Source organism: Gekko japonicus, unplaced genomic scaffold, assembly GCF_001447785.1.
Source record: "Gekko japonicus isolate JY-2015 unplaced genomic scaffold, Gekko_japonicus_V1.1 scaffold2361, whole genome shotgun sequence".
In the NCBI taxonomy this organism is placed as follows: domain Eukaryota; kingdom Metazoa; phylum Chordata; class Lepidosauria; order Squamata; family Gekkonidae; genus Gekko; species Gekko japonicus.
Window position 1 is genome coordinate 86408 of NW_015167122.1, and position 13416 is coordinate 99823.

Consider the following 13416-nt stretch of genomic DNA (forward strand, 5'->3'; position numbering starts at 1 on the left):
CCCCCCTTCCCCTTGCTGCATTGTGATTCTGTGCTTGACATCAGTCCTGTTGAACCGACATTTGCCACAATGGCACTGGGTTCACCAGCTAGGCAGTAGTAAGTTGGTACTGGATTCTATTGCTGGTCATTAGTAGGTTGGTACTGGGTTCTGCTGCTGGGCACTAGTGCATTGCACTGGTTCTGCTGTCCTTGCAGACAACCCCCCCCCCCATTTGTACTTCAGAGATTCTCACATTTGACCTTAGTCCTGGTGGATTTTTGGCACTGCCACAGGGGCACTGGTTCTGCTGCTGAGCTTGCAAACATGCTCCCCTCCCCACACTTCACTTTCTACTGCAGAGATTCTCTTGGATAATCTGCTGGGCTTGTTGTATGCCTTGTTAATTTCCCCTATTGGAAAAAATGAAGGATGGGGGCACCCTCTTTGGGCACCCATAGAATTGGACCCTGGTCCATTTTTTTTTTAAAAAACTTGGGGATTCTTTTAGGGAGAGGTTCCAGCAGCTACTGTGCAAATTTGGTGCATCTGCCTCAAACCCCCTCCCCTCCAGACCACTGAATATACCCTAGGAGACTTATAATTGACTATAATGGCCCCATAGGATAGAATGGAGCTGAATATAGTCAGGATTCCCAAATATTTCCTGAATCTGAATACCATAATGATATTGGTATTCAGGAATATTCAGGAATAACAATATTATTTGGGTCCAATATAACCAAATTTTAAATACCCTTTTTTCCCCCCTCGTACACTCACTAGGTGCATCCCAAAAAGAAGTTATTTTGGTAGCTACAGCCAATTTGGGTCAAAGTATTGAATTCAGATTGAAGTCACCTGAACTCAAGAACACACCAAAATATAATTAAAGTAATCTATTAAACGGGTGTGAAGGAATATGCAACAAAGAAGAGTGAAGATAAAATAACAAGGCAAGATAGCTAACCTAGATATTTACAAACAATGGTTCTCTAGTCAAGTTTACTTAGCAAGGCAAAGTCCAAAATAGTTTCAAAGCCCAAAATCAGCAGGTGCCCAGCCATTATAGCCCACCCCAGTCATAACTGTCCCAAGACTAGTTGTAAAACAAGCAAAGGGCAAAACTAGAATAAAGATTCTTTCCTTTCTGCCTCATGGCATGCCCTGGCATGCTTTTGGCTAGCTAATCAAATGTAGGCTCAGTGATGTACCTCAATTGACCATTAGTGTTCCTGACCATGTGATGTAACCCATCAGGTGAGGCTGCCAATTAGTTTCTGGTGTTCTGCAGCTGCATCAGATCCAATCAACAAGCTCCCACAAGTAATTGATTTAACAAGATGGAATACGTAGGCCCACTTAGGTGGCCTTAAAACCATTAGGGCGGATGAGACACCATGGACATGTAAATGCCTCCCACCCTCCCTTATCTCTCCCTCTGAGTCACTGTCAGCTGGGCCTTGGTGTTCAGAGAGCAGAAATTTTCTTTGCTCTGTAGGCCTTAGCCTGAACCAATATTTCAGTTTGAACAAGAGACCATGAAAGAGGCACTCTAGTCTCTTGATACGGTCCAGAAGGGTGCCAGAATTAACAGTACCTAAACCTGCCAGAAACTGAACTGAAACAGATTCAGAATGATGCTATTGTGATGCGATGGTTAGCAGCTATAGTGAGGTCATGAGATTCTCAGATTTTGTTTGTTCAAAGTAAAAGCTTTCCTACATTTAGAGCATTACACTTCTGTGAAGGACAGCATTATCAGACAACTTGGAAAAGGACTGAGGGGTGCACCCATCAAAGGTTTGACTTCTATCTACTCATCAACTTGATAAAACTGCCAAACGTTTCATCTGCCACATCATCATGAATCTATTTAAAAGTGTCTGTGACAACCACTATAGGCCTTGTTGGATGAGGCACAGATCCCTGAACTGCAGACAGCAGGCACAGAAATCCAAAGTCAAGTTTAAAGGGTTGACTGCTCAGATACTTTGCAGTAAGTTGTGAGTGCAGAAAGGGCTGTAGTGTTGTCAGTGTTGGCATAGGGGGGAGACACTTGTGTATTGAATAGAGATGATATGACACCTACTGGAGTTCGTCTTAGACCTGTATAAGCTCTGGCAATCATTTGCATCCTTTCAGTCATGTGGGATTGTTGGGGCTTTGGCTTTAGGCAGTGCAGCTTTTGACACAAGAAACATAGAAGTACATATGCTTACAACAAAAACTCAATTAAAATATGTAACAGAGAACAGGCTTTTGCTTAAATCTTGGACCGGAGAGTTTAGGTGCTAGAAGAGCTTTGTAAAACAACACTTTTTAAAACAGCACTGTCAGTTCATCTTGCAAATCTGGGGCACTTGGCGCCCCAACGTCATCTGATGTTGCTTCCTTGTTTCTTTGACTTCCCATTGGGGCAGCAGTTCAGTGCAGTAATACTGAACAAAAAATACATTCTTGAAAAGGAAAACCATCACAGTGCTCGTTCTAATAATCCATGAATGAAATCTGCCTGCGTCAAAAATTATGATTTCCAGTTCCATTTTGAACTGCAGGTGTATTATAGCAGTTGGTTTATCCATCTCTGCTACTTTTAGTAATCTTTCTGCCCATTCCAGTACATCCATCGACACTGTAATTTTCTAGTGTTTCACAACTGCAAACTTTGCAAAGTACTACTGTGGTTATAGCATTGGACTAGAAGAGAAAGCTTTGAATCCTTGCTCTGCAATGCAAGCTCAACTGTGGACACTGGACCAGTCCCAGTCTCTCGTAATACACCTCACAGGATAGTTGTGCAGATAAACTGGGCAATTATGTTGTAGGTTGCTTTTTTGTTCCGACTCAGGAGAAAAGCTTGGTATCAATAAATTTGGAGTCATGTCTATATATGTATATAAAGATATAGCTCAATTGAAAACTTGGACATATAAAGTTCTGGCTATAAAACAAATGTAGAAAAATCAATCCTGATAGACTTTTAATATCCCAAAAGGAGAAAAGGAGCTAATTGCTATACTTACAGAGTCTGTGTGGAAAGAGGAAAATATAGATTATTTGGGCATTCACACATCAAAGAAAATTTAAAGAATTAACTACAAAACATCTGGACCCTTTAATACAAGAGGTGGAGATCAAATTAGACAAATGGTACTTACTCATAATAAAATATTTTGGCTGGGTAGAATAACCACAATCTAGATGAAAAATCCATCTAAATTTATATTTTTATTCTTGGCTTTACTATTCCTAATTTCTCAGAGATTATTAAAAAAGATACAATCCATTTTTGATACATTTATTTGGGGCAGTAAGAAACCCAGAATATGAAGTAAAATTGTTCAGGCATCATGGAAAAAAGGGGACTTGCTGTCCCTAATACCATCAGCTACAATCGTAGCTCTTAAATTGTAGTTTCAGGAAGGAAATTATATCATGTGGGATTTAGAATGAAGTTGTCTACAGTTTTCTTTAAAAATAATGATATAGCAGCACAAGAAACAAAACAGATTTTACTTTTCCAAACCTAATTAGACATGGTCCAGTATTAATGTAGCACCAGTCTCTTTCTTAATCATTCTCCATTAAAATCATGGATGTATTCTTCAGAACTGGAGGAGCTGTTGTGGAAATTTTGCCATGTGGTCTAAAAGCTGGCCTGTCTAGGTTTATAGATATGCATGATATGGACTCATTTCTGTCCCCAGAACTGAAGAAAATACCTAAGAGAAACTTATATGTGGTCCCAGAAATCCTGGACATATGATACATTTGTGGACAAGTGGTTACCCTTTATGAAGAAGAGATTGGATTTATACCCCGCCCTTCACTTGGAGTCTCAGAGCAGCTCACAAACTCCTTTCCCTCCCCCTCCCCAGAACAGACACCCTGTGAGGTGGGTGGGGCTGAGAGAACTCTGACACAAACTGCTCTTTTTCAAGGACAGCTGTGCCAGAGTTTGTGACTGACCCAAGGTCACATCAGCAGGTGCAAGTGGAGAGGAGTGGGGAATCAAACCCGGTTCTCCCAGATTAGAGTCCACACACTTAACCACTACACCAAACTGGTATCGGAACCAGCATTATCAGTTCTCCAGCTGGACTTTATGACAGGGTACTAACACTCTTTTTCAGCCTTTCCTGTCTATATTGCAAAACTACATCTTAATAACAATATATTGTATTCAATTCTGGCAGGTTGAAAAAAAATCACTATAACCCGAGTTGCTCATGATGGTATCTGGAAGGATCCTGCCTCCTCGTATTGCTGATGCATCCATGGAAAATATGATGCCACCAGAAGAGTGGCGAAAAATGTTCATTCCAATTAGAGCCACATGTCTTCTCATCAGCCTTTTGGGAATACTTGGGAATGGAATGCTCATCTATCTTCTTAGCTGCAGGATCAAAAAGACAAGGTTCACCATATACGTTCTGAATATAGCAATTGCTGATTTTCTTTTAATATTCAACTACTTTATAGATAATGTTATTTTCTTCAAACCAGCACAGATTATATCTTGGATATCACCTTTACGGTACCTAATATATTTATTGGGAAATGATGCCAGCATCTATTTTTTAGCAGTCATCACTGTTGAAAGGTATCTCATGGTCTTTCCCCCAGTCTGGTATCACTCTAACCGACCAAAGCATGTCACAGCCCTCATGTGTGTCATTCTTTGGGGGCTATCCTTGGTAATGGCATTGATGGAATATTTTTCCTGCAATCCAAGACATCTCTTCAACACACATTTCAAATGTGATATTGTACTATCCATCCACTTCTCCTGCAACTTCATGGCCTTTATTCCTGTCATGCTCTTTCCCACTTCGGCCATTTTGACCAGATTTCGGAGACAGTCACAGAGGAATTTTCCGACAACGCTTGACATAAGTATTATGGCTGCAGTTGCTTGGACTGTTGTTTTTTGGGTACCAATTAAAATTCTTGACTTCCTACATCTTTGGGTTCCACACAAATATCTTCCAGATCATTTTGCAGTCTCTCTTGTGTTTGAGAGCATTTACATCAGTGCCTGCCCATACATATATCTTCTCATCGGCTGGTGGAAGAGTGAGGAGCTGCAGAGATCCATCCCTATTTTCATTGAGAGAGCTTTGAAGCATACAGAAGAAAATACTAGCACGACAACACAAGACGACCAAGAGCAGGCCTGAATATATCTTCGGCATCAAAAGGCAAATAATAAGTACTACACGTAAAGGGCTACTGATTAGCATTTCCAGATTCACAATAAATATATGATAGATATTGCTGTTTACTGTTTCTTACTTCTAATACACCCACATAGAAGACCCATATCCCAGTGTCAACATCATTCCTTACGGGGTCTGAGGAATTTTACAAAATCCAGACTTGCCATAATGAAGAAAAGAGATTGGATTTATACCCCGCCCTTCACTACCCAAAGGTGCCTCAGAGCAGCTTACAAACTCCTTTCCCTTCCCCTCCCTACAACATACACCCTGTGAGGTGGGTGGGGCTGAGAGAACTCTGACACAAACTGCTCTTTTTCAAGGACAGCTGTGCCAGAGCTTGTGACTGACCCAAGGTCACATCAGCAGGTGCAAGTGGAGGAGTGGGGAATCAAACCCGGTTCTCCCAGATTAGAGTCCACACACTTAACCACTACACCAAACTGGCTCTAATGTCAAGAATTAAGAAGCTTACGGAAGGTCAAGCAGGAAACTAGTAAGGTTAAGAGCAGTGGTTTACATGAATGTGATATACCTACCTATAGATATACAGATAGAAATATATATAGATATACACACACACATTCAGCTGTCCATTTCACTCGCTCACACGTGTGTGATGCAGAATATATTCCACTGTTATAGAATGAGGCTAACACCGGTCAATGTAGTTAATCTAACTAAAGAAGAAATTAGCTCTAAATGGGATTTCCAAGTATTTTGGGATAAGCTTTGCCTTGGAGTCTTAACCTTAGCAGTTCAATCCTAAGCAGAGTTGTACCTTTGTTAAATCCAGTGCCTCCAGTATCGTCAGGACATAACTCTGTTTAGGATTGCAGTACAAATAGCTGCTTTCCTTTGCAAAAAATTTTTAAATTATTTTTTATTTAAATAAACACATCTACAAACACAACAAAAACGAACAACACATATTGGATCCTAACCCTTATAACAAAATTATATTTACCTATTCCTCTTATTCATTCTTATCTAACTAATTATACAGTTTTAACGAACTTTTTTGGAAAACATCATCTTTCCCACGGAGTTTTTGAGTTAAATTGTCCATTTCAGCCACTTCTGTAATTTTGTTAATGAAGTCTTCCTTTCGAGGTATTTCTTCTCTCTTCCAGAACTTTGCCAATACCATATTTGCTGCAGTTAACAGATGAACAATCAAATACTTGTCACATTTAAGTATATTATCCGGTAATATATTGCGATCTGAAGAGAAACCAGAGTAATATATTTAATAAAAATATTTCAGGGTCTAAAGGAATCTGAGTTTTTGTTATTTGTATTAATATCATATGAATCTCCTTCCAATACCTTTTAACTACATTGCAGGACCACCATATATGATAAAAAGAACCCACGTGAGATTTATATTTCCAACACTTATCACTTGAACTAGAATAAAAGCGGGCCAATCTGTCAGGTGTTAAATACGAGCGGTGGAACATCTTAAACACATTTTCCTTTAAAGGTATCGCCTTCAAGCATTTTACATTTTGCCACATCTTATCCCATTTATTTAGTTCAATAACATGCTCTAAATTTCTTGCCCATGCAATCATTGGAACCTTTACAGTCTCATTCTGCATCTTATATTCTAATAATAGTGAGTACAATTTACAAATAAGCTTATCATCAGAACCTACAAGTATTTTATCAAGTTCGGAAAAGCCAAAATAAAAACCTGTTTATCTTTGCTGTATTTAGACACCAATTGGTTCCTTTCCCACCAAGATAAATGAATACCTTGAGATTGTAGCGTTTCCTGTGATTTTAACTCATTTTTATGGAGAAGAACTTCATAGCTCGAAGAACGGGTTTCCATCATAAGATTGGGTAGGGATATAGCTTCCAAGGGAACTAACCATCTCGGGATTTTACCGTGATAGAGAATTTTTGTCTTTTTCCATACTTTTAATAATGCCGCTCTTAATAGGTGTTGCATAAAGTATGAATGAGCATTCCATTTAGTATGCCATAAAAAAGTATGCCAGCCTACCATTAAATTGTGTCCTTCGATACTCAGAATTCTAGAGTTGTTTAAAAGTATCCAGTCTCTTACCCAAGAAAGCGTGGTTGTCTGAAAATAAAGCTGCCACTCTGGTAATGCCAAACCACCCTTTTGAGATTTTTTTTGTAGCAGTTTGAGTTTTATTCTGGATTTTTTTCTTTTGCCAAATAAAATCGCGAACCACCTTTTCTAACTTCTTAATAAAAGTAAGATTTTGGAGTATTGGTATGTTTTGAAAAAGAAATAAGGCTCTATGGAGTAGATTCATCTTAATAGTTGCAGCCCTTCCCATTAAAGAAAGTTGTAAATTCCCCCATTTTTGTAAATCTTTCTTAATAGTAATTAAGAGTTGATCATAATTATCTTGTATCAACGTACTCAATCTATTTGATATATGTATGCCTAAATATTTTATTTTCTTGACTTCAAATCCTGTAGGTTTTTTGGAGATCTTGGATCAAACTTTGAGAGTAGTTTTTAGTTAGAAGTTTCGTCCTTGTAGAATTAATTTTGAAACCAGGCAGACATCCAAAATCTTGTAAAACATTTAGTAACGGAGGAATAGATCAAATGGGATCTAATAGTATAATTGCTAGGTCACCTGCATAAGCTTGGATTTTGTATTCCTGACCCTTTGTTTTTACACCTTCAACTCATTTATCATTCCTGATTGTTTCACAAAGACCTTCAATAAAAATATAAATAAAAGTGGCAAAGGGGGCAGCCTTGGCGGGCGCCCTTACTTATATCTATTTTGGTTGTCATGTCCCCGTTTATTAAGATCGTAGCTTCTTGGTTTTTGTAGATAGCCTCTATCAAACTAATAAAAAATTCTCCATATCCAGTTGATTTTAAATTTTGAATCATGAAATCCCAATTTATGTTGTCGAATGTTTTTTCGGCATCCAAAAATATAGCCAGCTGTTTGTCATAATGTGCTTCACAGTATTCTAAAACATTCAAAATGAGTCTCACATTTTGTTGCATTTGCCTTTTAGACAAGAACCCTGTCTGATCTTGATGTATCTGTTGTACAAGTACCCGTCTCATACGTTGTGCTAATATTGAAGCAAAGATCTTGTAATCAATGTATAAAAGTGAGATAGGTTGATAATTTTGATTCTCTTTTGCCTCAGAGTTCCTTTTATGAAGCAGCGAAATTAATGTTGAATTCCAGGATTCGTGCAGGGTCTTTGTTTCTGAGATGTTTGGAAGAAACTTTTTATATGGCAACGTAATTTCCTCCTCAAAGGCTAGATAAAATTCAGAAGGAAGACCATCAGGACCCGGAGATTATTCCCCCCCCCTTTTTAATTGCTTCCGTTATTTCTGCTACAATAATAGTTTGATTTAGAACATTTTTTATGGTTTTCAATTTTTTAATGTTTGGATTATTATTTTGAAAAATTGGACTAATTCTTGATCTATTTTTTTGTCTCTGTGATGACATGCATATTTTCTTTGGAGGTTTGAATTGAGCAAAACATCCACTTTGAGTTTTAAAAGGGTTCCCCCCCCACTCTGGGCAGAGAACAAGCAGGAAAGGAGGAAGTCAGTCAATGGCTTTCTAGACTCACTTCAGCTACCTCTTAAGAAATGCCAATAGATATAGCTAGAGACAATAGGAGGGTCCAGTCTCTCCCCTTCAAGCAGGGAACAGAAATTTGGAGGTTTTAAATGCTAGAGACTCCAGGAAGGAACTGCAGGAAGAATCTCCAGGAAAAACCTCTTTGACCCGGACTGACCTGGTCAGCGGGTGGGGAAAAGAGGTGATAAAAAACTCCTTGCAGGAAGGAGGGGCTCTCTTTCTTTGGTGCTGGGGCCATGAGCGCTGACAGAACTCTTAACTGAGGAGGGCAGCCATTTTGACCATATACTCACCTAAAGAGCTGGAGCAAGCTTCAAGGTAATTGTAGAGATTTTTGACTTCCTAAGCTAAGGAGCCTGTCCTATTTTAACATGTGATAGGGCATGTATAGAGAGAGGGACAGAGGATTTGTGTTTTACCCATTTCTTTTCAACCCTTTGCTCAACCTGGTGCTGTGCTAAAAGTATGCTTGTGAACATTTTATTTTTAATATTTATAAACTATGATGCTGGCAGTGGTTCTCTGTACTGCACAGACCTCCACTGTCTTGGACACACTATTTTAAAAGGAATGCCAGGGGGAAAGCAGGCAGTTGGCAAGTGGCTATTCCTCCATGGGTGCACAAGGCAGTAAACAGTCCCTGTGGTGACCAGGCGCTGGGCAGCAGGAGACACAGAGGCCTTACGAGTGTGTGAAATGAGTGCAATTGTGCGATAGCTTGAACATTCCTTGGCATTGCCCTTCTTTGGGATTGGAATGTAAACTGACCTTTCCCAATCCTGTGGCCACTGTTGCGTTTTCCAAATTTGCTGCCATATGGAGTACAGCAATAACAGCATCATCTTTTAGGACTTTGAATAGCTCAGCTGGGATACTGTCATCTCCGCTAGCTTTGTTGTTAGTAATGCTTTCTAAGGCTCATTTGACTTTGCGCTGTAGGATGTCTGGCTCTAGGTCAGTGATCATTCTGTCGTGGTTGTCAAGGACATTGTTACTGCTTGCCAACAGATGTTTTCCATAGAAGGGCACTGTGGCAGGTATCATCAGGAGCAATATCATGAATAGCAGAGACACTGCTAGGAGCTTGGTGGGAGTGGCGTTCAGAATTGCAACACGTGTTTCACCCCTACTATGTTTATTCTTTTGATGGTGCTGCTCGGAGAGCCTACGATACCTAGATGGTGTAAATTCAGACTTTGCAGTGGCCATCTTCATCTGGGCTGCAAACATTGACCTGCCATGCAATGATATCCAGCTCTTTCGTTCAAAATGGATTCACAGGGCATCCTATACAGTACAACCGAACCAAACAAAAAGAAAACCAACAGTTAACAGAAAAGGGAACATAGCCCTACCATCAAAATAAACCATGCAAACTGCAGCAGCATTTCATTTCTTAAAGGCCTTTTGTCAAAGCACAACCTTAGCTTGAATTGAAAAACTGGCAGTGGTAGGGCAAGGTGGACCTCTTTCAGCATACAATTTGATAGGCTTCATGTCACTGTCTTGTACAACTACTCACCATGTGCCAGATGGAGGAGGAACAAGATGAAGGGCCTGAGAAGATAATCTACAGGCCTGTGTAACTTCATAGGGATGAGGAGGATGGTGTGGTGATGGATTCTTTCTCCCCTAAATCCCTGTCCTTGATATTTGTGTCACATAATCCCAGGATGCTGCAGCTGGCATGAAGGCTTAATGGGTAAGTGAATGGGGCATCAGAGAAGGGGGCCACGGATGCCCCAAAGTCTGACAAGTCTGACTGAACACAATAGTCTTGACCAACAGCTTGCAAATGGTCGTGGCACCTGTAGACTGGCCTCTGGAGACCATCTGACCTCAGCTGAAGGGATGCGTTCTTCTGTGTCCTCTTAGAAATAAGCCAAAAGAATAACCGGACTGTGGCATTCTAATAAATAATCTATAAAAATGACCACCGTATCATTGGCTCTTTGTTCGGTTCCTGTCCAATTTTGGGTCCACAAAGCAGAAAATAAAAGATTTTTTAATCAAGTTTTCCCCCCTTTATTTAAAACCCTAGCGCTTATGAAAATAAGTGTTTTAGAGTTAAATATAGAAATATGGGAAATGGACTATCCAGTATAATGACAATAGTTACTTCAGCTGAATTTCACTGCAAGAATTAATTATATATAACACCTGATGATGGAGCTATTCTTTTGTTTTCTAGAGCTATGGATCATTTCTCCAACACAGTCTTCCTACATGGCAGAACACAGCAGTATTGGGACAAGTCAACATATTTTGTAATACCGAAAAGTGGAAGCTAATCTTATGATCTAGTTTGTACAGGGGGGTATCCTTTTCTTCTACCCAAGTAACTGGACTTAAGTCTCTGTGGAAGGAAATGAACTAGCAACATCTATACCAGTGGTGGCGAACCTATGGCACGGGTGCCAGAGGTGGCACTCAGAGCCCTCTCTGTGGGCACACGTGCCATCGCCCCAGCCAGGCCCAGACCATCATTAAAGTGTCGAATTCTCTGCCAAATAATTTTAAGTAAATGAAAGCATTTGGGATTGCTTTCCTTACTTTGTTTGGATCATCTTAAGTTAATGTATGAGGGTTTTTTTCTAAAGTAAAACCTCAGTATTCAGGTTAAATTGCCGTGTTGGCACTTTGCGATAAATACGTGGGTTTTGGGTCGCAGTTTGGGCACTCGGTCTCTAAAAGGTTTGCCATCACTGATCTACACTGTGGCTTGTTTTCAGCATGTCCATTCTGTCTGCTGCTGTGTCAAGAATCTCACTTTGCTTGTTGTATCTTCAAGGCAACTGGAAATCCTACTCCAGCTACATAGTAAACCTGGCTGCTATCAAATCTACAACTCTAAAGCCTTCACAGAACAGCCCCCACTGTTATCTCAATGAATATAAGTTACAGGAGCTGTTGCCCTTAGCTTAGCGAACAGTGGAGTAATCTTTTCGATGACATTCATAAAGGTGGAAAAATCAGACACAGCTTTTGGAAGAGATGTCTGGCCATCTCCAAACCAAACATCATTCTGTTCTTTGCACTTTCTTGCTTTTCTGCTGACAGGAGTAGAGTATGAATTCAGCATTGTAATTATAGTAACAGGGAATGTCTGGCTAGGTAAGCTGACAGAGGCCTAGCATCTACAAAGTCAGAGACGTCTCGTCTTTTTAAGCAAACTTAATTTAGGCAGTTCCAGCAAGAGAGACATAGACCTGATTCAGAGATACATGCAGAAGTTTTTATGACTGGTGTCATAATGAAAAAGTAAAATGTGTAATCCTGAACCCAGAGAACAATGCCAGAGACACAGAGATCTTCCATCTTTTTTAAAGTTACAGACTAAAATAATGAAAACACAAATAGGACTTAAAAATTTTCTCAAAAAGCTTTCATGTCACACTTCAGGAGTCAAAGAACAAAAGGGCAATGGGACTCTGCTGCAGTTTAACCAAGATTGGATTGTTCTTTCCTGGGTAATTTTGTATGGAGAATAGAGTAAAAAAAGGGTTGGTTTTCACATCAAAAGAAAAGCATAGTCTAGACATCATGAGCGTGGAGAAGCATCAATACATCTAATCCTCAACATAGTCCCATTTGTGGATACTTAAATCTGGACACCAGAGCCATGGACAGGTTTGTAGAAGATTCTTCATGTTCTTTCTACAAACCTGAGAAAAGCCACAGGTTTGCATAAATATCTGAAATCTAAAAACAAAACAAACATTGAGAGGTTACCCCCCTATGATAATAGAGTCAGTGCCTATAGCTTTAAGAAACAAATGCCTTCATTGGCTGTTGCTAGGTAAGTACAACAGCACTGCAAGCATCATCAGCCTTCTAGCCTTGATTTCTCTCAGTAAGAGGCAGTATGAGGGGGCAGGACCCTTTCCAGGGCTGTTTTGGTCTTTGAGGGTGGACTGATTTGGACTAGACCTTCCAGCAACCACCAGACAACTTCCTACAATGCAGCCTGCTTGATCAACCCAGGCCCAGCTACTTGCTACTGTTTGACAGCAGCAACTCCACAAAAACCAGTAGTGTAGTGGTTAAACTTTCAGACTATGGAAGATCCAGGTTCAAATCCCTCCTCTGCCTTGGAAGCTCACTGAGAGACTTTTGGCCAGTCATACTCTCTCAGCTTAACTTACCTCACAGGGTTGTTGGAAGATAAAATGGAGGCAAATGATGTAAACTGCTTTGGACCTCCATATTGGAGAAAGGTGGAGTTATACTAAATATATAATAAATATAACTGAAGACTGGGGAGGCAGGTAAGTGAAAGACTGATCGGTAGATAGGAAGAAGAGAAGGAAGCAAGGGAAGGACAGAGGATATTGAGGCTGCCAGGAAGAGGGAATCAGGAAATAGTGTGGGCTCCAGAGTGCCCCCCCCAAGTCCTTGTAGGTTCTCTACTATGCAATTGGGCCAGCAGCTGACATTGTACAACAGCTGGAACCAAGCAGAATTTTCCCAAGCAGAGGCTGCCGGGGGAGAGAAGGAGAAGGAAAGCTGAAGACAGGAGACTTATAAAGGTAAGTTGGCTGGCAGTTGGAAAGGAGGAAAGAAAGCAGGAACAGGGGAGAGGCTATGGGGACTTTCAGGAA